Source organism: Bubalus kerabau, chromosome 7 (genome assembly GCF_029407905.1).
Source record: "Bubalus kerabau isolate K-KA32 ecotype Philippines breed swamp buffalo chromosome 7, PCC_UOA_SB_1v2, whole genome shotgun sequence".
Taxonomy (NCBI): domain Eukaryota; kingdom Metazoa; phylum Chordata; class Mammalia; order Artiodactyla; family Bovidae; genus Bubalus; species Bubalus kerabau.
In genome coordinates, this window is record NC_073630.1 from 102,559,002 (window position 1) to 102,586,732 (window position 27,731).

Here is a 27,731-nt window from a genome sequence, read left to right on the forward strand (position 1 = left end):
GCTGTGGCTTTAACCAATAAATCCCTTGGTTTAATACCTCTCTTTGGGAAACGCTTTTTTTTTTTTTTTTAAAACAACTAATTTATTTATTTATTTTTGGCTGCACTGGGTCTTTGTTGCTGCCTGTGGGCTTTCTTTCTCCAGTTGTGGTGAGTGGAGGCTACTCGAGCTGCGGTGTGAGGGTTTCTCATTGTAGTGGCTTCTCTTGCTGTGGAGCACAGGCTCAGTAGTTGTGGCGTGGGCTTAGTTGCCCTGTGGCATGTGGGATCTTCCCAGAACAAGGATGGAACCCATATCTCCTGCATTGGCAGGTGGATTTGTAATCACTGGACCACCAGGGAAGGCCTGGAAAATGCTCTTATTAAACAGTGGTTTTGTTTAGGTATTTAGCACATAATTTAGGTAATACAGATGATGATTCTGACTCTGCTAGTATGGAGGCCCTGTGCTGCCCAAGATAGGAATCCGCACCACAGGAGTTTCAAATCTGGAAGTGAAAACAGGCATCACTTACCACAAGAGGAAGTGGCAAGACCGTTTTTTTTTTTTTTTTTTTTTTTTTGGCCCAGGCACACAGTGTTGTGGAGCCTGAAGAAGTGGTTAACGCAGGGGATGAGAGGGCGTGTGGAAGGGAGGACATTTGAGCCATCTCTGGAGGGTAAGTGCTCTCTGATGAAATCAGGGAAAATGCAGATGAATGGATTCCTCCGTTCCTTATGTGCACCTAGGTACACCACGCCCTCCCTCCCGCCCCCTGCCTGCCTAAACAAAAACAAAAGCCTCAGTAGGAGAGGGTTGTTTATAACCACGGAACTGTTTGTCTGTGAAGTGTTTCCTGTTCTTATTTTTAGAGCCATTTACTCTTTCTCTCCTGTTATTAATGCTACCTGAGCCCAAACCATCTTCATCTCTCACCTGGGCTACAGTAAGAATCTTTCATCGGATTAACCTGCTTCTGCTCTTCTCTCAAAAATAGTCTATTTGGTGACTGCGGATCACCAAATAGCATCCTAGTGAATGATTATGATCCTTTAGAATCATAATGGAATCATGTCACTTGCCCGTGAAATGAGCCCTGTGGCTCCTTCCTCCATGGACAGCTCCGCCCCTGTGCAGGTTCTGATACCTGCAGGTTCTGATACCCTGTGCAGCCTTCCGACCCCCGGTGTGGGGGCCGCCTTATGCTGCACCACCTGTGGCCTAAAGACCGGATGGTTCAGGAAAGGGAGAAGCAGAGAAAGGGGAGGTGGGAGAGCCATTCCTATTTTTTGTATTTTGAGGAGGGGACAGCGGGGACATTGGTTAGTGGTTGCAGAGTGTATCTTTTTTCCAACCTTTACTTTCAATCTTATGTGTTTCTTTAAATTACACATAGAGAAGTGTACATATTTAAAGATCCCTGGTGGCTCAGATGGTAAAGAATCTGCCTGCAATGCAGGAGACCCGGGTTCAAGCCTTGGTTCAGGAAGATCCCCTGGAAAAGGAAATGCAACCCACTCTAGTATTCTTGCCCAGAGAATCCCATGGATCGAGGAGCCTGGTAGACTACAGCCCATGGGGTTGCAAAGAGATGGACATGACTAAGCAAGGAGTGCTTTAACTTTCACTCTAAGTAACAGGGTCATTTTCCTGCATAAATTTTTTTTTTTTTTTGATGTGGATCACTTTTAAAGTCTTTATTGAATTTGTTGCGATATTACTTCTGTTTTATGGTTTGCTTTTTTGGCCCCATGGCATGTGGGAATAGGCTATGCTACCAGGGATCGATGCCTCATCCCCTGCATTGGAAGTCTTAACCACTGGACTGCCAGGGAAGTCCTCTCCTGGATGAATTCTGATTTTGCTTTAACAGACAAGGAATGTCAAAATGTTTTAGGGCTATGTTTTCCTTTGAAAACTGAAATCTGATGGATTTTATTGTTCAGTTGCTGGGTCATGGCCGACTCTTTGAGACCTCATGGACTGCAGCACGCCAGGCCTCCTGTCCCTCACCATCTCCTGGAGGTCTGGTAGTACTATGAAACAAACTGAGATCTGCTATTACTGTGCCGCAGAGGGTAAATGTTATCTTTACTTTTGCTCATATTCTTTCCTGTTGTTGCCATGCTACAGTACTGAGCAAGCAACTTCTCCCACCATAGAGGTTGGTACATCCCCTCCAGGCTAGCCAGTTAGAGAACTTCCTTTGTTCCCAGTGTGAACAGATGGCCCAAGAGTGTCAAGCAGAGTCTTTTGAAAGAGCAAAAGGCATATAGGGGAGATAAGTTCTTATTTTTTTCTGAGGTTGCACATGTAGATCTCAAGATCCTGGGGTCATCTTTGCTGCACATGGAAAGCAGCTTGTTGAGAATGAAGCCAACATAGAGGAAAAAGTAGACAGAAAAAGCGGGATTCATCTTGATGGTACAGTTTGATACCCTTCATTCACTCATGCCTGAAGCCAGAAAACCCCATGAATTTTGAGATACAATAATCAATAAACTATTTTCCCCCTACTTAAACTAGATGGGTTTATATTTAGAGTGAGTTTAAATTTTTGGCTATAGTATGTTGAAAATTAAACAGTCCTAAAACAAATAGCTTTATAAATATATATGTATAGTTTATATACATATATGTGCACATACACAAAAACTTTCCAGCTAGGAATTTTTTTAACTTTTAAAAATATTTATTTATTTATTTGGCCATGCCGGGTCTTTGTTGTGGCAGGCAGGGTCTTCAGTTGTGGCATGTGAACGCTTAGTCGAGGCATGTGGGATCTAGTTCCCTGACCAGGGATCGAACTTGAGCCCCTTCCATTGGAAGCCTCAAGTCTTAGCCACTCAACTGCCAGGGAAGTCCCAGGAATTCTCTTTTTTCCCTCAACTGAAATCTTCTTTGGAACTCCAAAACATAATACTTTCACTGGATCAGGGATGGGCTTCCAAATGCCCAGAGCCTCATTCACTCAGTCTTCCTTTGCCTCCATCCATTCTCTCTGGGGCAACGCTGTGAAATCCTGGGGCTCTGCGAGACAAAAATGAAAGCCCATTTTTGGGCAATGAATGTGCAATGTGCATTTTTTAGGAATTTCCCCTTTAGTTAAGTAGGGCCTAATTTTAGTGGTTTAAATATAAAACAAATACAATAAACCTGTTATTGACTATTTATAGAATTTAAATATCTCCCTCAGGGTACTTTTTGGACAGCATCAATTATCATGCTAATTAAATATTAATGCAATTAAACCTGAGTCCAGCTGAGATAGGTAACTGTGCCATGAGCTCCTGGCACCTTCCTGCCTGCTGCAGAGCACCTGTCTGAGGTACAGAAGCCAGTGTGGGTGTTGCCCCTAGACGAGGGAGACCTCAGAGTCACGGATTCTTTCAGCAGCTGCAGAGCACAGAATCTTAATTCAAGGTCAGGGCAGACAGCCAGCCAGTCTGAGCCTGTCCTGAGCAGTACAAAGTTATCACACACTCACAGGAGCTAGAGGGAGATTTTTCAGAAGTCTCCCTCTCCCTTTAGCAGTGAGCTGGAGAAAAAGAGCACTTGAGACCCCAGTACCTCTTGTGATGAATCTATACCCGACTCCAGCCATCTCCCGAGGGAAGTCCCCAGATTCAGCAGAACACACACACATTTTCTAATGCTGCAGAATGATGGGTTTTGATATAGGGCACACCACTCTGCCTGCAATGTGGGAGACCAGGGTTCGATCCCTGGATCAGGAAGATCCTCTGGAGAAGGGACTGGCAACCTACTCCAGTATTCTTGCTTGGAGAACCCCATGGACAGAGGATCGTGGCAGGTTGTAGTCCATGGGGTTGCAAAGAGTCAGACATGACTGAGTGACTAACACACTTCATTTTCACACCACTCTGACATCTAAACATAAAAGGGATAATTGAACAGATTCTCAAAGGGGTTTAATAATAAAATACTGGGAATTAGAGGTTCCACTGTAGTTACACTTTAAGGGGGGCCATGAGAAGGCTGGTGTCAGTGCTTTTCTTCTGTAAACAAACCCCCTATTATTAGGAGAGAATGCTTTTGTTGTTGTTTAGTTGTGTCTGACTCTTTGCGACTCCTTGGACTGTAGCCCGCCAGGCTCCTCTGTCCCTGGAATTTCCCAGGCAAGAACATTAGAGTGTGTTACCATTTCCTTCTCCAGGGGAGCTTCCCTACCCAGGGATAGAACCTAGGTCTCTTGCATCTCCTGCATTGACAGGCAGGTTCTTTACCACTAGCGCCACCTGGGAAGTCCAGGAGAGAATGCTGCATTGAACAACTCTCAGAATCTCAGAATGAGTAAACCATGGCAACCTTCTATAAAGCAACATAAGAAGTAACCAATTTTCTCTTCTTATGACTGTATGACAGTCTCTAGGTCCATCCATGTCTCTGCAAATGGCACAGTTTCATTCCTTTTTATGGCTGAGTAATATTCCATTGTATATTTGTACTACATCTTTATCCATTCCTTGGATGGACATTTAAGTTGCTTTTATGTCCTGGCTATTGTAAATAGTGCTGCAATGAACATTGGGATACATGTATCTTTTCAAATTATGGTTTTCTCCAGATATATGTGCTCAAGAGTGGGCTTGTTAGGTCATATGGTAGCTCCATTTTTGCTTTTTTAGGAACTTCTGTACTGTTCTCCATAGTGGCTGCGAGATAATATCTCATTATAGTTTTGATTTGCATTTCTTTAGTAATTATTGATGTTGAGTACCTTTTCATGTGCCTCTTGGCCATCTGTATGTCTTCTTCGGAGAAATGTCTATTTAGGTCTTCCATTCATTTTTTTGGATTGTGTTGTTTGCTTTTTTTTTTTTATATTGAGCTGCATGAGCTGTATCATATATTAATGCATATATGTGGAATCTAGAAAAATGGTACAGATGAAACTATTTGCTAAGCAGAAATAAAGACACAGGCATAGAGAACAACTGTATGGACACCCAGGAGGGGAAGAGGAGTGGGTTGAACTGGAGCCTGGATTGACATATATGCACTATTATGTATAAATGGATACAAGAACCTACTGTATGGCACAGGAAACTCTACTCAGTACTCTATGGTGACCTAAATAGGAAGGGAATCCAAAAAAGAGGGGCCAAAAACACACGCGTGGCTGATTCACTTTGCTGTACAGCAGACACTAACACAACATTGTAAAAAAATATACCCCAATAAAAGTTTTTAAAACAGAAGTAACCCATTTTCTCATTGTAATCTGGGAATCCCAGTCTGTATTAAAGAAAAACATTTTGGCTTTTCCTTTGACCTTGTTTTCTTTTGCTCTTTTCTTTTCTTCTATTTATAGTGTGACTCCTTCAACACTCAGTCTGGCTTTGGTCGCCTGTGTTCAGTTCATTTAGCTTTGCTATTTTTAGCACATTGTTGAGGTAGTTTTGGATCAAAATCATGTGCTTTGGCAGCACAAGTCATTCAGCTAACAAAGGGGTAGTAATCACTGGAGCAAAGCCAAGTCAGAATTTTTTTTTTTTTTAAGAGTAGTATTTTCCAAGTGGTTATGTGAATTCTAGTGAGATTTGCTTTGGAACAAGAAGTATTTATTTCCCAGGACTGATCTCATTTCCTTCTAAAGTGGTCTCATCAAATAATTGCTTGCATCCTTAGAAGAAAATCCAGTTTCACAGACACAAGCCAAAGTCTGTGACCAAAAGTTCAACTTCATGTTCTACTTAGAAAGTAAATAATGTCAATTAGCACCTTTAAAAAAAAAATGGGAAATTGCTACATGATCAAAAGGTTTTACATTTCTTCCTTCGCTCGACTCCTAATAAATTCCAATTCAGGAGATTTTATTCTGCTGTTGTTATATTTACAGATGAAGTTGAGAGAGTGGATCTTCTTCTGGTGGCAGTTCAAAATACTTTGTGGATTAACCACCTGTCCTATATCTATAGCCCAACGTTCTGAACAAAAGCTTAGAGACAGTGATTCATTCATTCACTCAGTGATCACTGAAATAGAACCTTTTCTGACAACCTTTTGATTGGGCAGAAACAAGCGTTAATTTTTTGCGTTGATTGTTGTCTCACCCTTTTGTCTGTGGGTGTGGCCATGGGGCAGGAGTTAGGTCTGCCTACAGATCTTCCTCCAGTCTTGGGCTACATGTCCCAGCCCCTCATTGTGGTGGTTGTGGGGGCAGGGCGTGGCCAACATTGGTGCGTCCAGCTTTTGAGCATGGCTTGTGAGACCGGCTCCTAGTGCTCCTTGTGGAGGGGCTGGAGGTGGTCCCTGCCATGTTGGCAGATTTGTTAGTGGCCAGTGGAAGTTACTGGGCTTCCCAGGTGGCTCAGTGGTAAAGAATCCACCTGCAAAGCAGGAGATGTGGGTTTGATCCCTGGGTCGGGAAGGTTATCTGGAGAAGGAGATGGCAGCCCACTCCAGTATTCTTGCCTGGAGAATCCCCATGGACAGAGGAGACTGGTGGGCTACAGTTCATGGGGTCACAGAGTCAGACAAGAGTTAGTGACTACACAGCAGCAGCAGCAGTGGGAGTGGTTGGCATTTGAAGACTCCTGAGGTCAAATAGGGTTGAAGGAGACTGTGTTTCTCTGTTTATCCCCTGGTGTTGGATTTCCCATTAAAGCTGCTAGATTCATGCAATTTCCTGGAAGAGAAAGGAACTTGACCTGTAGCTGCTTCAATAGGTGGATCTGTCTGAGCCACACAGCCAAGCATGTGGTTACCTGCCTGGTGTGCTTCTCTTACTTTTTAAAAAAATGTTTCATTGACATTTTTATTGTCATTTAATTTTTTTTTTTTTTTGCCGTGCTGCGAGGCTTGCACGTGAGGCTTGCGTGGTGTGTGGAGTCTTAGTTTCCTGACTTGGGATCAAACCTGCACCCCTGCAGTGGAAGTGTAACGTCCTAATCACTGGCTGGCCAGGGCAGTCTCCTCTCTGACTCTTCTGAGTTGTGAAAGTAGGTGTCATTGCTACTGTGTGTTCTGTATACCAGGGACCCTGACCCTAGGATGTAAGAATTATTATCCTCATTTTTCAGGTGATCAGGAGTGAAGCCCACAGAGGCTAGGAGGCTACCTAAGGCCCCACAGTTTTTGAGATGGAGTCACAGCTAGTAAACATTTAAGATATTTCTTTGTAAATATTTTACTGCTATATTTTTCAAAATGGCTGCCACTCCTTATCACTTGTTTTCCTTAATTCTAATTCTTTGCCTCAGCATTCCAATTGCTTTTCTGATTCATTGATACTGTATGTCTTCTGGTTCTTCTCTCTCACCTTTGTCTCCCCATCAACCTGTCTGGCAATGTCTGAACACTTTACCCTCCCCTGCCTTATACACGCAATTGGAAACTTCCTTTGGGCTCACTCCTTTCTTCTTTTCTGTCATCACCATTCAGGCAGCGTTCAGACCTGTTCACTCCATTGCTAGATTGTAACAGTCTTGGAACCAAAACTCTCCAAATCCAAAGCCACCATTAGATTCAGCTTCCTAAAATACCCTTTCGTCCTGTCCTGGTTCCTTACTAGGTGCCGAACAAAGGTGAATTCCTTAGCCTGGAATTCTAGGCTCCCCACAGTATGGCTCCAAACTAATAAAATTGTTATTTGTTTATTTAGATTTATTTATGTACTTATTTTTTTGAGGACGCCCTAGGTGGCTCAGGTAAAGAATCTGCCTGCCAGTGCAGGAGACGTAAGAGACGTGGGTGCGATCCTGGGACGGGAAGACCCCTTGGAGGAGGAATTGGCTACCCATTTATTTTTGGCTGTGCTGGGTCTTTGTTGCTGTATAGGGGCTTTTTTTCTAGTTGTGGCAAGGCGGGGCTACTCTCTAGTTGCAGTACGCAGGCTTCTCTTTACTGTGGCTTCTCTTGTTGTTATTTAATTTTTAATTTTTATTTTTAGAGCATGGGTTCTAGGACACATGGGCTCAGTAGTTGGGGTGCACAGGCTTAGCTGCCCGCAGCATGTGGCATCTTCCCTGCCCAGTGATGGAACCTGTGTCCCCTGCATCGGCAGGCAGATTTTTAATCACTGGACTACCAGGGAAGGTCCAGCATCAATTTTTAAAAATCTATAAAATGGGCAAAAAGTTGTTACTGAAATAATATATTTAAACACTTATTAAATTATAAAATATTCTGCTAATGTGAGGTGTTAATAGTATCTTCACAGAAAACTCTAAGATGTAAATAGGGAAGGAATTATTCTTCGTTTTAGAGGGGAGTAAATGAAAACAGATTGGTAACAGGGTTTGTGGTCACTGTGAATTAGTGTTGAGGGCAGGACTCAAATTTCTGATTTACTGTCTAACACTCTTCCATGATGTCACATCCAGTGTTCAGAGGAGTGGAAGGTGTACAAACCAGGAGAAGTGGTAGGAAGATGTATTTTTTTAAAACATGAGCAGATGAATGCAGTGATTTCAGAGCTGTCCCTGTGGAGTTGAACCTAAGGCATCTCTCTGCAGAGGCTGTATATCTGGTTGTCAGTACATTGAAAAGGAACATAGCTACATTTTAGGTATGTTTTAGTTAAATTAAAAGATGGACGTGTATTTATTTTAAGGTGATGATTGAGATACCTTCCCCATGTGTAATGGAATTTTCTTTTCTGGCAATGCTGAAGACAGTTCATTTAGCTGCATATGTCGTCGGTGAAATTTCCCACATGCTTACACGAAACATTTGTCTTCTCCAGATGGCCTGTGTAAAGCCCAGTTGTTCTTCCAAATAAATTTATAGTTATGATAACTGTGGTATCTCTCTAGACTAGATGAGAGTTTTTCTCTTGGAAAAGGAAATGGTCTCTTTCCATTCAAACAGGGAAAGTGCACCCAATTGTATTAAGGCTGAAACTTGATGGGGTCTGAATTAGAGAGGTTAGTAGGTTAGGGGTCCTGCTTTTATTCCCTCTCCATCCTTCAAATCTGTGTGGTCTTAAGCTCCCTCCATAAAAGAACCCCAAACATAAAAAGATCTCCAGAAAAGGGTCCACAGATTTTTTTGGTTAGTAATACCTTTCTTTCTTTGTTAAAAATTCAAACATTTATTATTCAACAGTTAATATGTAAGAAAGAATGTCTGCACCACATAAGTAATTAAGAAACCTACTAATAAGTTGAACATGGAACCACCAATCTGCTTCTGAGCCAGGACATTGTTAATGCTATTCAATTGATCTGTGGTTCATTTCCTTCCTCCTTCTTCCCTTCCCACTATGAACCACATTGTGCTTTCCGAAATTTTCATGAGCTGACTATAAAGAGTTTTGAAAACTTTTTAGGAGAATATGCAATATGACTTCAGATGTATATTTATCCAATACAGTAATTCTTCACTTCGTGCTGAGGGCTTTCAATCTATGGTCTTCTTTGAAATTCACAACAGTTCTATGAACTAACTTGGATGGAAATTTTATACTTTTGCAGGTAGAGAAAAGAGGCTCACCCAGGACTCATAACTGATGAGTAGGTATCAGAGTTGAGGTTAGAACTAGAGCCTTCAGACCCCAAGTCCTGTGATCTTTGCTCATAACGACATTGCCCATGAATAAGTAGCTGCTACCGAGTAGATTTCCAAGGAGAAATCCATTTTCCTGACCTGATAGAAATTAACACTGCAGGTCACAGTAGTAGACCACAGGAGCTTGTATTGTTAGCAGATTCAGAGACTCAGGGCCATATAGGGTACCTTATTTTTCCTTGTTTTCTCAGTCCTCGGCATGGTATCTGAAACACAGTAGGCCCAGGTTAGAAGCCTGGGTTCTGGCGTCCAACATCATGGCATTGCAAACTGGCTCTTCATTCAGTAGCTATGTGACATTGGGCAGATAAATTAACCTCTGTAAGCCCCAGCTACTCCCTTGTAAAATGAGTTTAATCATACCAATTCTCAGGAGTGCTGAGAGGAGTAAATGAGACAATGACTATGTAGTGACAGCAGAGGGATTGCCAGGGAGCAAGCACTGAATAGATTGTAGCTAAAAATAAAAAAAAGAGTGTCTGTTTCCATGTCCTTGGGCGAATCATTTGATTCCATCTGTTCCCCGCTTTCCAAAGCTTCAGAGCCTTATGTGTGCAGGGAGAGGGTTAGACAAAGATGAATTCTCAGGTCTTTCGAGCTCTGACTTTCAGTGAAGCTAAATACAGTTCCCAAGATTTCTGCTGTGTTAGTTTATTATTTGACTTTCGAAAACCTATCCAAATGCCTTCGTTGTTTGTACTTCCAAGTCCTCACGTGGCACACAGACTAGTGTGACAAGATAGAACTGCAAAATAATAACCAATGCTTTTCTTTTCTGCAATTTTCTTGTTGCTCCATAGACTACTGCTAGCATTCACTGCTTTGGCCCTAGAAAGTGTAAAAATTGAGTTTTATGTGATTAAAAAAAATGCATAGCAGCATTCATTATTATATTGAAAGTCAGCCTTCCTTTTGGAAGAGTCAAACTTTTGAAAGAAAAAAGGAGGACTTAAGCATTGAGTTACCTTTCTAACTGTGGTCTGGAAAGCATGCGCAATGGTGTGGGAGTAGCGTCCCATCAGACAGGCATTAAAGTCTAAGTCTAATGTTAGAATCCAAGTTTCAGACAGAACGTGACCGAGACTTTGATGCTGTTGAGTGTCTGAGATGAGCCTTCTGCACTGAGCCATGTAGTGGAGGTGGAGGATGAGAAAGGAGAGACATTTTTAATTCATCTGGGAGATGTCAGAGCGGAGAGGACCTGCCTCTTATTTCCCAGGTGAGCTTTAAGGCAGCAAGCCTCGGAAGTCCTTCTGTCCCAGTCCCCATACTAAGATGGCGCAGCTGAAGAAGAGCGGAATGGTGTGGCGTGTATAGGCACAATCTCCTCCCATGGCTCACCCACAGGCGCGAGTGAAGTTGCACAGAGCAAGTTACCAGAATGGGTGAGGAATTGATTGGAGAAGCCTTGGAGTGTGGTTGAGGAGGACCCATGATGACTTGCGTGGGGGTGGTGGCCAGAGGAAAGGAGGGAGGCACCAGACACTTCTGCGTGCAGAGGGAACTGAGGTCTGTGAAGCGAGGAAGGATAGGATGAATCGTGTAAGCAACAAAACCAGCCTGAGAGGAGACCACTGGAGAATGGTCTGCGGATTGTATTCCTGTGGATGGTAGGCCAATAGACTACCCTGCTTAGTCTGGGAGACAGGTGGACACAGTTACCAGGCATGCCGGCTGCTGTGTGTTTTACTAGATTAGCTCCAAAGTGTCATTTTTGTTTTTTTCTTTTTTGCCCCACCACATAGCATGTGGGATCTTAGGTCCCGGACCAGGTACCAAACCTGCAGTGGAAGGGTGAAGTCTTAACCATTGGATCTCCAGGGAGGTCCCCCAAGGTGCTATGGAAACCTAGCCACATGTTTCAGAGCTCCCTGGGAACAGACCCCCATATCACTTGCTACTTAATATTAAACTCTAATATTAAAATATTCAATTATTTTTAGTCTGTAACTTTTCCTCTTGGGATTTGAGTTATCTGGTTGTTTGTTCTGCTGTTTAAAAAAAAACAAAAACCAAACCACCATCTCCTCTCCCTAACCCACCACTGGTCATCAGGCTTCTGAAACTGAAGAAGGAGGAGTGAAGAAAGAGGGAGTTAAAGCCCTGAAATGGGGAAATAGTTCAGAAATAATACTTTCTTAGCAATAAAAATAATCTTATTTTTCTGTGCATGTATGCAGCTTTGCATACATCCCCTAGATTGATCCATGTAAATTAGGCATTACAGATGAGGAAGAAGAGACTCAGATTTCTAGATTGAAGCTCTTTCTGCTGCCATTATGATCAGAAACACAGTGCCTAGAGGTGTGTGCGTGCGTGTACTGTGCCTGTGTTGGAGGTGGGGGAGAAGGTGTGGGGACTGAAGGCAGATTTTTCTAGAGGAAAATGTCAAAACAGCCCAATCACTCAACAAAGGCATGATGAATGAAGGGATAGAGTGATTTGCTTCAACAAGTCATGAGGATCTGGCTTTAGATATACGGATAATGGCCCTTTTAATTCCCATTTTCCTTATGACATCATCACGTACCGTTCGTCAAAATGTTCTGGGAGGAAAACGCCAGAGCTCAGAGATCAGGCCAATTGTGGGGAGACTCTTTTGAAAGAATATTATGCTTTACTCTGCTCAAGGGTACATGGCACACCGTAGGACCCAGAAGAATCCACACTAGGTTTACAGGCTCTAAGGGACACATGGACTCTTCTGTGTCTTTTCCTTTTTTTTTTTTTTTTTTTGAGTAGCTGAAGCATCCCCCTTGACTGGGTTCTTAGTGGGCCTGTCAATCAAGATGCCCCTCTTTGGGCCAAGGGTTGATCACATGATCCACTCTAGGCCAATCAGATTCCCCCTCTGAAATTGGAGTCTGGACTGAAATGTTCAGGTGGACTGAAGTGCTTCACTTTGAGGGAGACAACTTGAAGAGAATCTGGTCGTTATTTCCTGCTACCGAGATCTTCAAAGCTGCTCTGTTTCCTCCTTGGGGCCTGATACTTCTCTGTTTCTTTTGACTTGATAAGTAACCACATGCCCTTCTAATTTACTGCTTTTAGTTTAAGTCACCCAGAGTTAATTTTGGTTGCTTCAATATAAATATCTCTAACAGGACTTTCCTGGTGGTCCAGTGGTTAAGGCTCTGTACTTCCAATGTTGGGGGCAGAAGTTAGTTCCTGCCTGTGTCGTAGAGCAAGAAAAAAAGAGGAGGGGAAAAACTCAGGCTTCCTTCATTGCACAGCATTAATAAAAAAAACTCTAGGAAGTACAGCAGTAGTACAGTGTTGCTCAGTATTTTCTTTGTTGTGGGCAGTCTTCATATTCTATGCAAATACTTTGTACGTTTGCTAACTTGTGGAGAAAAAGCCCTTTTCAGGCAGAAGACAAGCTGGAGCCAGGTTAAACAGTTAATAAAAGTGTGGGAAATCTGAGCTCACCAGGAAACAGTGGGTTCAAGAAGAGAAAAGGTAGTTATAAAGATGTCTATTGGTCAAGAACCCTGTGTAGGCACTGTTTACAATATCCAGGACATGGAAGGAACCTAGATGTCCATTGGCAGATCAATGGATAAGACAGCTGTGGTTCATATACACAATGGAATGTTACTCAGCTATTAAAAAATACATTTGAATTAGTACTACTGAGGTGGATGAAACTGGAGCCTATTATACAGAGTGAAGTAAGTCAGAAAGAAAAACACCAATACAGTATATTAATGCATATATATGGAATTTAGAAAGATGGTAACAATGACCCTGTATGTGAGACAGCAAAAGAGACACAGATGTAAAGAACAGACTTTTGGACTCTGTAGGAGAAGGCGAGGGTGGGATGATTTGAGAGAATAGCACTGAAACATGTATATTATCATATGTGAAATAGATTGCCAGTCCAGGTTTGATGCATGAGACAGGGTGCTCAGGGCTGGTGCACTGGGATGACCCTGAGGGATGGGATGGGGAAGGAGGTGGGAGGGGGGTTCAGGATGGGGAACAGATGTACACCCGTGGCGGATTCATGTCAATGTATGGCAAAAACCACTACAATATTGTAAAGTAATTAGCCTCCAATTAAAATTAATTAATTAATTAAAGAAAAAGAACCCTGTGTAGGGTTGGAGACCAGGTCAAGTTTGATCCATCTATGGCCAAGAGAGTTTAGGGAGAACTCTTGTTGGGACAAGAATAGATCAGAACTTCTTAGTCAGCCTCTTCCTTGGGCAGCGTGTGTGCTGGAAACAGGTTGGACGCCAGTGACTGGCATAGATCCTAGGCTCCCTGAGTTAGACTGTTCTCCCAGCCTGAACTGGACTGGACCCTGGAACTGTCCTGTGAACCTGCCATTATCAGGACATAGATCTTGTCCTGATAAATAATTGCACCTGCTTTATAGTCACTCTCTGCCTTCAGGAAATTGTCTCAGATTTGTGACACTCATTTGTTTACTCATTCAGTAAATATTTATTGAATGCCAGTCCCTGATATTGATGCTAAGTACCTAGTGGTACAGAATAGATACAGTTCCTTTCTCAAGGGGATAGTAACTGTAGAGACGGGGAGAATGATATTAAGCATATAATTAGATAGAAATTTATAATTACAAATTGTACCACGTGCTAAGCAGGAATATTGCAAGTTGTGATCACGATATAACATGTGATTGTGTTTTACTATCAAAGGAAGGGCTATGGAGAGAGACTTTTCCTGTAAAGAGGGTTCACCAACTTTCATTCTGATGGTAAGATCTTTGCATTTTATCCAAGAGGCTTTGTGCGATACATTCTGTAAGATACAGTATATTTTTGTGTTGGCTTTATGTGTAGCAGATTGTAACTGAAAACTGATGGCAAGCTTTAAGAAGACCTCTTGGGCCAATGGTGTGTGTGTGTTCAGTGGCTCAGTTGTGTCCGACTCTTTGTGACCCCATGGACTGTAGTCCTGCCAGGCTCTTCTGTCCATGGGATTTCTGAGGCAAGAATACTGGGGTGGGTTGCCATTTTCTTCTCCAAGGGATCCTCCCAATCCAGGGATCAAACCCGAGTCTCTTGGGTCTCCTGCACTGCAGATGGATTCTTTACCACTGTGCCACCTGGAAAACCCCTTGGGCCATTTGGTGGGCATTAAATCTGATTTAGAGATGGGGACATAAACTTGTGACTCTAAGTTTCAACAGGGAAAGTGATTTAAAACTCATTAAAGTTGTGTTTGGCTGTGAAGAAAGAACAGATAATGAGGCTAATTTCATGGGCGCATCATAGGAGTTTGGAGATCTCAGCTGTCATATGACATGTTGATATGACTAAATAAAAAAATTATTTATTTTTAATTGAAGGATAATTGCTTTACAATACTGTGTTGGTCTCTGCCATACATTAATATGAATCAGCCATAGGTATATATATATCCCCTCCCTCGTGAACCTTCCTCCCACTTCCACCCCATCCCACCCCTCTAGGTTGTCACGGAGCTTTGGTTTAAGCTCCCTGAGTCATACAGTAAATTCCCACTGGCTGTCTATTTTACACATGGTAATGTATATGTCTTCATGCTACCCTCTCCATTTGTCCCACCATCTCCTTCTCCTTCCCCACTGCGTCCACAAGTCTGCTCTCTGTGTCTGCATCTCTGCTGCTGCCCTGCAAATAGGTGATATAACTAAATTTCCCAAAGGCATTGTAGGTGCATCTGTTATCCTGAAAGAAATGACCAAACCTCACCTTTTTACATTTGTTCAACATGTTAGTGATTTGACCATCACCTGAAGACCGTCGTTAAGGGCAGGATACTCTGTGAGGTACACTGTAACTACCAGAATGTATATGGAATCATCTAGAATGAAGCAATTTTGCTATCAATAAGAATCTATGTGGTGCATATGCATGAAAGTGAAAAGTGAAAGTGAAGTCACCCAGTTGTGTCCGACTCTTAGCGACGCCATGGACTGCAGCCTACCAGGCTCCTCTGTCCATGGGATTTTCCAGGCGAGAGTACTGGAGTAGGTTGCCATTGCCTTCTCCGAAATCAGATCTTAGACTTTGGCAATCATCCTGAGTGGCTGAGAAGTCTTTGGAAGAATGCTTTAGGTGCCATCTTGTGGTCGGAATTATGAATGTATTGAATTCAACTCATCTTCAACTTTCCAGAAAGACTGTTTAAAAAGTTTATGAGGTTCCCATCAGCTATTTATTTGGTGCTCTATGATGACTTAGATCGGAGAAGGCGATGGCACCCCACTCCAGTACTGTTGCCTGGAAAATCCCAGGGATGGTGGGGCCTGGTGGCTGCCGTCTGTGGGGTTGCACAGAGTCAGACACGACTGAAGAGACTTAGCAGCAGCAGCAGCAAATGACTTAGATGGGTGGGGTGGGGGTAGGTGAGAGGGAGGTCCAAGAGAGAGGGTTTACATGTATGCATATAGCTGACTCACTTCATTGTACAGCAGAAACTAACACAACATTGTAAAGCAATTATATTAAAAAAAAAAAGAAAAAAGATAAAAGTTTATGAGGACTTCTGGGCTGTTCAGACTTAAAGCCTCACCCCATAGAACTAGTGTCTTAAAAGGAGTTTACATTATTTGGCTATGACAAAGCCTTGGTCTATTAATCGGTTCTTTTTCTGTGTCAGTTGATAGACACCTGTTTCAAACTGTCTTAAAGAAGAAAGGTGTTATCTTGCAGAACTGGGGAAGCAGCTGCAGGAGCCAAGGCCTGGGGGCTAATTCCAGGTCCTACTGTCACCAGGACCTGCCCTTCCGTTTCTCATTTCTGTTTGGTTTTATGCCCTCTTGCTTCCGGGAAGAGTGCTGCTAGAAGTCCAGATTTCAAATCATTTCTGCGTTGTGACTCAGGTTCAGATAGAAGAATCTTGAAGGAAGGACTTTGGCCCGATTTGGGTCCCATGCCAAGCCTGGTACCAATCATGCCATAAGGGGAAGGGGGCACCCTGAACAGCCAGCTAGAGACTGTGATCACGCCCTATGGTTGGGGGTGGAGGAGAAGGCACCTTAGCAACATGAATATGTTACCATAGTGACGGAACCTGGGGGAATGCTTATAGGCAAATGAGCAAACAAAAGGCACAACCCGACCCACTACAACTGCACTACTTGGACCCCAGCACACATCCAAACCCTTCCTCAGATCTGAAACAGCCCAATAACTATCCTGAGTACATGCAACAACACAAACTTACCCTCTCTTTAAGCAGAAGCAACTCAAAGATGCACTGAGTTGACAAATTCAACACCAACAAGTTCAGGATTTCTAGACAATGTACTTTCCTCTTAGGTCCAGATAGAGTGTCCAATCTTGGCCCAACAATCTGTTTCCGTTAAGGGAAAAAAAAAAAAACCTCAACCACAAAGTCAGTTCACTTGAGTTGATCTATTTTGGGTTCCCTTAACTTACCTTTGAAAATTTCCTAAAGAAAAAAAATCCACCGAGAAACATGTCAGTAAGTCAGACACTTTAGAGACATTCAATCATGTATTCAAATAAACAGTTATTTGAAACTCTCATGTTTGTCAGTTATTTTAGCTCCTGGGAATATGTCCCTGGTTTCTCTGAACTTAAAAATCTGGAAAATAATTACAATACTAAGCAGTAAGGGACTGTAGAATGAATCACATATATGTTTAACTTGTAGCATTTTTCAGAATTCTGTATATTTCACAAGTGGTCTTTATGGAAAATTAAAACCGCTGAAATAAGAGAACCTCATTGATACAGAGAATAAGGACAAACATCAATAGAACCTCACAGAGTTAGCCATATTACTGGGAATAATTTCAAGTGAAAGATACTTGGCAATGGTTTGCCTAAAAAGACTGAAGCATTTTCTTCTTCTTTTGAATTTTTCTTGTCTTTTGTTCCAAACAGAGTTTGTGCACTTGAGGGCTGATTAATCATGAAACAATGTTGAATCAATTTACATTATTCATTAATTAGTTTCAGAGCTCATTATCTTGTTGGTGTTTCTAATATAAAGCAAATTGAATGATTTATTTTAAGACCTACATTTAGCTTAATGATAGAGAAGAAGGATAGAGTAGTGCTTAAGAGCATCGGTTTTGGCACTGTATTGATTAAGATTTGAATCCTAGCTCCACTCTTATTAATTGCCTGACTTTCAGCACATTTTTTAACCAAAGTCTCCATTTTCTGATCTGAGTGATGGGAGCAATAGCAGTACTCACCTCGTAAGATTATTGTGAGGGTTTGATAAACGTATAACAGAATTAGTAACTAGTGCTTCCCTGGCTCAGAAAGTTAAGGATCTGCCTGTAATGCAGGAGACCTGGGTTCGATCCCTGGGTTGGGAAGATCCCCTGGAGGAGGTCATGGCAACCCACTCCAGTATTCTTGCCTGGAGAATCCCCATGGACAGAGGAGCCTGGCGAGCTACAGTCCATTGGGTCGCAAAGAGTTGGATGTGACTGAGCGGCTAAGCACAGCACAGCACACACATCCTTTACTGATTGAGGGTTGCTTTGGGGGTGTTAACTCCCTGACACCTTTGGCTGACCATTTTGTACCCAGTGGAAATCTTTAGTTGGGGAGATGCAGGTATAGTCCTTGGTATAGAAAAGCATCAGTATGGCTGGAACTCTGTTGAGGCTATGAGTGACTGAGTGTGGGTTAGGGGGATATGGGTGGGGTACCAGAAATGTGTGCTAGAAACTTTTCCGTGAATCCCTCTTAACTACATGAGGTGCCCTCACTCTGTGGTTCCACAGACTCTTTTTTTCTTTAAACTTTTAATTTTATATTGGAGTATAGCCAATTAACGATGATGTGATAGTTTCAGGTGAACAACAAAGGGACTCGGCCATCCATACACATGTATCCATTCTCCCCCAAACTCCACTCCCATCCAGGCTGCTGAATCACACTGAGCAGAGTTCCACGTGCCATACAGTAGGTCCTTACTGGTTATCCATCTTAAATATAGCAGTGTGTACAAGTCAATCCCAAATTCCCTAACTATCCCTTCCTCCCATTCTTCTCCCCTGGAGGCCGTAAATTCCTTCTCAAAGTCTCCACAGATTCTTGTTTCCTCCTGTATAAAACCTACCGCATTGTACACATTGTCTATTCTTTCTCCTGGGCTATCATCTCTACGTGGGCAGGGACAAGATCCACATTGTTCACTGTGGCGTCTCCAAGCCTAGGTGATCAGTAAATATTTGTTGACTGCATGTTCTGATCAGGAATAAATAAATGTTCATGGCAAAAACACTATATGAATATTAATAAAGCAAGTTTTTGTACTTTGTATTTCTACACATAGGATAGTACTGCTGAACTCTTTCAACACAAAGACATGAATGCTTGGTTTGAATCCATCTGATCTGGGGTCAGACTTGAAGGAAACTTGTCTTTCACAATTTTATGGTCCATGGAAAAAGTAGAGATCAGATATTTCCCTCTCTTAAACAAATATGGTAAGCAAGGAGTAGCTTCCATGAAGGTAAGATGGAATAAAAATGTTATTAAGCTTGAAGTCTTTTAAAAATTTATTTATTTTTAATTGGAGGATAATTGCTTTACAATGTTGAATTAGTTTCTGCTGTACAATGAAGTGAATCAGCTATATGTATACATATATCCCTCCCTCTTGGGCCTCCCTCCCACTCCCCATCGCACACATCTAGGTCATCACAGCCCTGAGCTGAGGTCGTGCTATACAGCAGCTTCCCGCTAGCTGTCTATTTTATGATAGTGTGTATTGGTTCTGTTTGTGAAGTGACTTGTCAAAGTTTCCCAAAGGGAGTGTGCATGCAGGTTCAGTTTCTCAGTCATGTCTGATTCTTCGCAACCCCACAGGCTATAGCCCGCCAGGCTCCTCTGTCCATGGGCTTTTTCCAGCAGGAATACTGGAGTGGGTTGTCGTTTCTTCCTCCCGGGGATTGATTAAACCCGAGTCTCCACTGTCTCCTGCATCAGCAGGTGGATTCTTTACCACTGAGTCACCTGGGAATCTCATTCCCAAAGCAAGAGAGTTCAGCAATTTTGGACAAATTTCAAGACTGAGAATACAGTGGCGAAATGTGACAATTCTGCCAGTAGGTGGCGTGTTTCACGAAGCAATCGAGGTGGTTTTATTTTGCGTTTGGACTGTTTGAGTTCACATTAATCTCAAAATGAATTGGATTAGTTTCTGAAGGATTGAAAAGATTTTAGCATCAGGCAAGCAATAACGGGAGAAAAATCAGTCACCCTCTTCCACAAGCAAAAAAGTCAGAGGGAGATACAATCTTTGCAGTTCATACAACTGCAGCCAGTAGTATGGTGAAGAAGAAATACATGAAAATGACGGTGTGTACAAATCTATCCCAAACTCCCTAACTATTCTGTCCCCATTTCCTTCCCCTGGACATGTACACACTGCTCTATTTAAAATGAGTAACCAGTAAGGACCTTGTATAGCACAGGGAATTCTGCTCAATGTTATGTGGCAGCCTGGATGAGAGAGGCATGTAAGGGAGAATAGATACATGTACATGTATGGCAGAATCCCTTCTCTGTTCACCAGAAACTATCACAACATTGTTAATCGGCTATACCCAGTACAAAATGAAAAGTTAAAAAAAATAATGGTAATTATAAGTTGGTTATATCCTCTTTTGTGGCCTGAATAATTCCAATTTTGAAAACTGTTTTGGACAGGCACATATGCCAGGAAAAATTCAGATTTAATGGATAGTTCTGTTATAGGGTTAAGAGTTGCTTAAATGTATAGTTTTAAGATGAACTGGGAAGTATTAGACTTAGCTTTGTGAATTACCACATGGAAGTAGAAGTGTTAGTCACTCTATTGTGTCCGAATCTTTGAGACACTATGGACTGTAGCTCGCCAGGCTCCTCTGTCCATGGAATTCTCCAGATAAAAATACTGGAGTTGGTTGCCATTTCCTTCCCCAGGGGCTCTTCTCAACCTAGGAATGGAACTCAGGTCTCCTGCAGTGCAGGCAGATTCTTAACCATCTGAGCCACCAGGGACTTGACTTTGTGCATTACCACCTAAATACATATAAATTACCACATAAATACCACATTTATGCTTGCAAATTATTACATTTAAAAATGAGTCATACAGTAATTTTTAATACTCTGATATGTATAACTTGACAAACTGCTGAGCTATCTTAATATTTCAAATGAATTTAATAAACATGTATTGGGGGTCTACTATGTACCAGGCAGTCTGCCAAGCACTGGAAGTACACAAATTAGTAAAACGGAGGCCTTCCTTCCATGTCAGCCTTCAGCCCAGCTGTTTGCAGACCTGTGGAGACCCTGCTTCTCCTCCATCACAGTTAAAGGTCTCAGTCCAAGGGCTGTGGTGCAAGGAGAGGACTCAATGCTCCCTAAATCCATGCTCCCTTCTGTAGCAAGGTCCCTGCTTCTCTCACACAGAAACCTTGCCTAGTCAGGGGCTGCAGAGGAGTTAGAATTGTTCACCCTCTGATTATGCTCCAGTAGTCATGTATGGATGTGAGAGCTGGACCACAAAGAAGGCTGAGAGCGGAAGAATTGATGCTTTCGAACTGTGGTGTTGGAAAGGACTCTTGAGAGTTCCTTGGACAGCAAGGAGATCAAACCAGTCAATCTTAAAGGAAATCAACTTTGAATATTCATTGGAAGGACTGATGCTGAAGCTCCAATACTTTGGCTACCTGATGCAAAGAGCCGACTCATTAGAAAAGACCCTATTGCTGGGAAAGATTGAAGGCAGGAGGAGAAGGGGAGGATGAGATGGTTAGATGGCATTACCGACTCAATGAACATGAGTTTGAGCAAGCTCCTGGAGGTGGTGAAGGTCCAGGAAACTTGGCATGCTGCAGTCCATGGGGTTGCAAAGAGTCGGACACTACTGAGTGACTGAACAACAACATGTCTCTTCTACTACCACACTTTTTGTGTTCATTTTTTAAAAATGTTTTTACCATTTTAAAAATGGGTTTGAAAGTGGTTTTATTTTTTATTTTATCTGTTTTGGCTGTGGCACGCAGCATGTGGGATCTTACTTCCCTGACTAAGGATGAAATCTGCAACATCTACATTGCGACAGCAGAGTCTTAACAACTGGACCACCAGGGAATTCCCTCTCACCCTTCAAACAGGGAAGAAGTATGGTCATTTTGGATGTATATTAAAATCCAGTGATAGGTTAAAAATGCTCATGCGTCACACCTGAATTTTATAATTATATCCTTTTCCAGGATGCTTGTAGAAGGGTCAAAGACATGGCAAAATGGTCAAAGTCATATTCTAGGAGAAGGCTTGAAAATGACACCTCTTGTGCCATGGCTCTAATAAGATTGTTCCCAGGTTTATCCGCTCCTCATCATCCAGAAAGACTGAGAAAGGTAAAAGTTGTGCTAGGCAGTAGCAGAAAGATGCCCAGTTACTTTTTATGAATCAGAGCTTTTAGAAGAAATGAGCAGCAACCATTTTGAAATGGGTCATAGAACAAAGACATCTTTGAAAACACACAGTCCTGGTTCAGATCCCAACTTAACCACATGTCAGCTCTGTGATTTGGGGTAATTTATTTAACTGCTGTGAGCCTTGGTTGTCTCACTTAAAAAAATAGGAATTATAATTCCCAGCTCATAAGGTTGTTGGAATGCTTGAAATAGGATAACACATGGGAAAGCAACCATCATTCCTGGCATATGAGGCAGTCAAGAAAATTTTAGGATTACTTTTCCCCTCTTTGGGAGGGGGTATGTGTGGTCAGTTGGGCTTCCCTGGTGGCTCAGTGGTAAAGAATCCGCCTGCAATGTAGGAGATGCAGGAGACGGGTTCGATCCCTGGGTTGTGCAGATCCTCTGGAGGAGGGCATGGTAATCCACTCCAGTATTCTTGCCTGGAGAGCTCATGAACAGAGGAGCCTGGCAGGCTATGGTCCAGTGGGTTGCAAAGAGTTGGCCATGACTGAAGCGACTGAGCATGCATGCATGTGTGGGTGGTCAGTCACACAGTCATCAGACAATGTGTAAGGATGTTTGGTATCAAAATGATGTCATCACCATTGACTCATCATCTCTTGGTTTGCTAGCAATGCTCCTCATTTTGGTGGCAATGTCAATGGACAATTTCTTTGTCTATTGTAAAGTCAATGGGCAAAGGATTTCAAGGGCTGATTCTGAAAGTGTGTGTGTGTGGATGCTCAGTTGCTTAGTCGTGTCTGACACTTTGCAACCCTATGGACTGTAGTCTGCCAGGCTCCTCTGTCCATGGGATTTCCAGGCAAGAATACTGGATTACATTGCCATTCCCTTCTCTAGGGGATCTTGCCAACCCAGGGATTGGACCCTTGTCTCCTGCATTGACAGGTGGATTCTTCACCCCTGAGCCACCTGGGAAGCCCCAAGTCTGAAAGCATCCATAGGCAAATCCAGAGTGGAAAGAGACCATTTATATTTTTCACACATGTTCTTGTAACTGGTAAGTTGGAAAGCTGGCATTCTCAAAGAAACTGATGAGATGACAGGTGAGGTTGGGGCATCCCAGAGCCTTCTCATTTGCTGTGTGATCCTCAGCCTGCTGGCTTAAATGAAGTGAGGAACAGTTTCTCTTCAACTGCCATGGACAATATGGGAGCCCGACTGCTTTTGTTGCTGATGAAAATATTATGGCCTCAGTTCCCTGTAATCAATTTACTGCTTTATGGACCTAAAGTCCTCCAGAGAATTTAATAAATTCACATAATGTTTCTAAGTGCTGCATTGTGCATTTGGAGCGCTGATTTAGCTGACAAATGTGAAAAATTCGTGTAGCTAGACAAATCCCCAGTGATTAGACATGTGTAGAAGCTAAAGAGAGCACGTTGCTCTGGAGAAGGTCAGCATTAACATACGGCAGAGATCCTTCTCTCGTGATCAGCTTCATGTCCCCCCAGTCCTGACAGTTAATACCATCGGACCGAATATTTGCAGGGGGGGTTTCCACTTCCAGTGGGGCTGCACTTTTGGTTCCCTAACCACTTGCAGCTTCTGATCTGGGCAGAGCAAAGAATAACAAAAAGGCAACGTTGGAGTGTGTGACAAGCATGGTACCCACTGGATTTAAATAATGAAATGGTCACTGAATTATGGACATTTGACCCCAAAGATGTCAGAGTTCTCTAAGGGAGATTTTTATGGGCTAATATCATAGGTCACTTGTTTAAAACTGCTTTCACTTAAGTTGTATTGAATCTTTCTGCACATCTTTTTCTTTCATTCTAATTTCTTTCCTTAAATTTACCAAAATAATACATATTAAAGAATTTTTATTGTTCAAGATAATCTCTCTTTATTGATGTACATATGAGCATTCTGCCTAGTTATAATCAATCCATCGATTGCTTTGTCTTAAAAAATACCATTTTATATTCCATTTTTTCTCATTAATGTTATTTCATACAAGCAATAATGTTATTTTATATCCATCTAGATGGGCCACAAAGCTGTGGTTTCAAATAGCTTTTTAGTATTGAATTTCTGGAACTTATCTCTTAAAGTGGACAACTGCTGTGTGCTTCAAAGACCACTATTGTTCACAATTACTGCAGATTTTATTGCTTGACTTTTAACTTGAATTTTGATTTTCAGCTTGAGCCATATTTAGGATTTAGCTTCCCTGGTGGCTCTGTCAGTAAAGAATGCCTGCAATAAGGTAGACCTGGGTTCAATCCCTGGGTCAGGAATATCCCCTGGAGAAGGAAATGGCAACCCACTTCAGTATTCTTGCTTGGGAAATCCCATGGACAGAGGAGCCTGGTGGGCTACAGTCTATGAGGCTGAAAAGAACTGGACATGACTGTACAATTGAGTGTATTCACACACACAATTTGCCATTTTAACCATGCTTAAGTAACAATTCCATGGCACTAAATACATCCATGATGTTGGACAGTCATCACCACCATCAATTTCCAGAGCTTTTTTCATCTTGTAAAACTGAAATTCTATACTCATTAAATAGCATTTTTCATTCGTCCATCCCCTCAGCCCCTGGTAATCACCATTCAACATTTTGTCTCTATGAATTTTACTACTCTACCTCACATAAGTGGAATCTTATGATATTTGTCTTTTTGAGACTGGTTTATTTCACCTTGGCTTAATGTCTTCAAGGTATGTCATAATTTTCTTCCTTTTTAGGGCTGAATAATATTCCAGAGGTGATGGAATTCCAGTTGAGCTATTCCAAATCCTGAAAGATGATGCTGTGAAAGTGCTGCACCCAATATGCCAGCAAATTTGGAAAACTCAGCAGTGGCCACAGGACTGGAAAAGGTCCATTTTCATTCCAATCCCAAAGAAAGGCAATGCCAAAGAATGCTCAAACTACCGCACAATTGTACTCATCTCACATGCTAGTAAAGTAATGCTCAAAATTCTCCAAGCCAGGCTTCAGCAATACGTGAACCGTGAACTTCCTGATGTTCAAGCTGGTTTTAGAAAAGGCAGAGGAACCAGAGATCAAATTGCCAACATCTGCTGGATCATGAAAAGCAAGAGAGTTCCAGAAAAACATCTATTTCTGTTTTGTTGACTATGCCAAAGCCTTTGACTGTGTGGATCACAATAAACTGTGGGAAATTCTGAAAGAGATGGGAATACCAGACCACATGACCTGCCTCTTGAGAAATTTGTATGCAGGTCAGGAAGCAACAGTTAGAACTGGACATGGAACCACAGACTGGTTTCAAATAGGAAAAGGAGTACGTCAAGGCTGTATATTGTCACCCTGCTTATTTAACTTCTATGCAGAGTACATCATGAGAAACGCTGGACTGGAAGAAACACAAGCTGGAATCAAGATTGCCGGGAGAAATATCAATAACCTCAGATATGCAGATGACACCACCCTTATGGCAGAAAGTGAAGAGGAACTCAAAAGCCTCTTGATGAAAGTGAAAGAGGAGAGTGAAAAAGTTGGCTTAAAGCTCAACATTCAGAAAACGAAGATCATGGCATCTGGTCCCATCACTTCATGGCAAATAGATGGGGAAACAGTGGAAACAGTGTCAGACTTCATTTTTTGGGGCTCCAAAATCACTGCAGATGGTAACTGCAGCCATGAAATTAAAAGACACTTACTCCTTGGAAGGAAAGTTATGACCCACCTAGATAGCATATTCAAAAGCAGAGACATTACTTTGCCAACAAAGGTCCGTCTAGTCAAGGCTATGGTTTTTCCTGTGGTCATGTATGGATGTGAGAGTTGGACTGTGAAGAAGGCTGAGCGCCGAAGAATTGATGCTTTTGAACTGTGGTGTTGGAGAAGACTCTTGAGAGTACCTTGGACTGCAAGGAGATCCAACCAGTCCATTCTGAAGGAGATCAGCCCTGGGATTTCTTTGGAAGGAATGATGCTGAAGCTGAAACTCCAGTACTTTGGCCACCTGATGGGAAGAGTTGACTCATTGGAAAAGACTCTGATGCTGGGAGGGATTGAGGGCAGGAGGAGAAGGGGACGACAGAGGATGAGATGGCTGGATGGCATCACTGACTCGATGGACGTGAGTCTGAGTGAACTCCGGGAGTTGGTGTTGAAAAGGGAGGCCTGGCGTGCTGCGATTCATGGGGTCGCAAAGAGTCAGACACGACTGAGTGACTGATCTGATCTGATCTGATGCATATACCACATTTTGCTTATCCTTTCATCCAGTGATGGACACTTGGATTATTTCTGTAGCTATATTTTTAGTATTTATTAGTTGGGAAAATCCAGAATAGAGTCATAGACCATTTGCAGCGACACTGTAGCTCCTTGGGGATGCCTAGGATGGAAAATCACTGCATAAGAGGCTTTCATTTTTAAAAACCTTTTGGTAAACTCTGACCTGAATGGCAGCATGATGCAATGCTCTTATAAACAAGATGTTTAACTGTGAGACTCCCTGTCACCCAGATATTAGCAGTAGATGGTAAGAAATGGAAAGTTTGGGGGTTAGTGAAGGTCCCTTTCAAGAGGACAGGACTTGTTAATGAACATGCTTTCTAGGAGTTCCACTTTATATGGAGAATGGCACCGTGTGCCATATCTAACTGTAGTGTGTTCCTGTCGCCCATCTTGAAATGGTAATGCTTATACCAGGCAGACAAGATTCTCCATTATTACTCAAATGGTAAACCCTTGTGACGTTGTGATTTTATTTTTGCACTATTTTGTTGCTGTCATTCCTGATAAGCATGTCTCTATACTTGCCAGGTTAAATTTGTCGCCAGTTGTAAGACATAAAACGCATACCTCTATATGTACACATTTTTTTCATTTTCTAAAACGAACATCATAAAAAAGACAGAAGCATGACCTCAAAAGGCAGGATACAGACTCAAAATATTGTACAGCAGCTTCATCTTTTTATTAGATTTTCTGTGTTTTCTCCCCCCTAGTTGCTGGATAAAATCCATACAAATGAAATACTGGCTCACTCAGTAAATAATAATGAAAAGGTAAATTCATTTTACAGAGAAGCCAGTACATGTAAGACATCATCTTGAATGACTGTGATTTTCTTGAACTGATCACCAGGCTATTATAGTCTCTCAAAAATAATATCTGGCTTTTAGGCTCTCCAATTGTGCCTGCGACCTCTCCTTAACCCTTTGGCTCTTAAGAAAAATTGATTTTTTTTAACCATGTGCACTGAATGCTGCTAAAATTACATAGGTGCCATTTGGTTCACATCACTTTGGCGTTGGAAGAGACGACAGTACACGCCAAAGGTCTTCCTTCTGCCATCATTTCCCCCTCAACTACAACACCCAAATATTGCCTCTTCAATAGTTATGACATGAAGATATTCATATATGATATGAATAACTAATTCAAACTATTTTTTTTAAAAAGAAATAGAAAAGAAATACCTCTAGGACTCAAATTTTGTTTTCTTTTACAGTTTGTTCTGGACTTCCTTGGTGACTCAGAAGGTAAGGAATCTGCCTGCAATGCTGGAGACACAGGTTTGATCCCTAGGTGGGGAAGATTACCTGGAGAAGGGAATGGCAATCCACTCCAGTATTCTTGCCTGGAGAATTCCATGGACAGAGGAGCCTGCCAGGCTATAGTTCATGGGGTTGCAAAGAGTCGGACATTGCAGTTTTGTTTTCAAGTTTATCTTGTAGCTAATTATGTGTTGAAACCTATTTCAGATTCCATCTTAAGTTTTTTGAAAAAGTCTAAATGTGTGTGTGTGACAATTTTGTTCTTTCTTCACTATTC

At 42.1% G+C, this 27,731-nt stretch overlaps 1 protein-coding gene and 1 long non-coding RNA gene across 2 annotated transcripts in view; one reads left to right on the plus strand and one right to left on the minus strand.

The window, feature by feature from the left end:
* The window catches only part of ABRAXAS1 (abraxas 1, BRCA1 A complex subunit), a 257,244-nt gene that overhangs the window by 134,975 nt on the left and 94,538 nt on the right, over positions 1-27,731 (minus strand). The gene's annotated exons all lie outside the window — the stretch shown is intronic.
* LOC129658066 (uncharacterized) lies at positions 572-27,441 on the plus strand. The gene is made up of 3 exons (XR_008717252.1): positions 572-658; positions 24,662-24,796; positions 27,409-27,441. It is a non-coding gene; the product is annotated as an uncharacterized LOC129658066 (long non-coding RNA).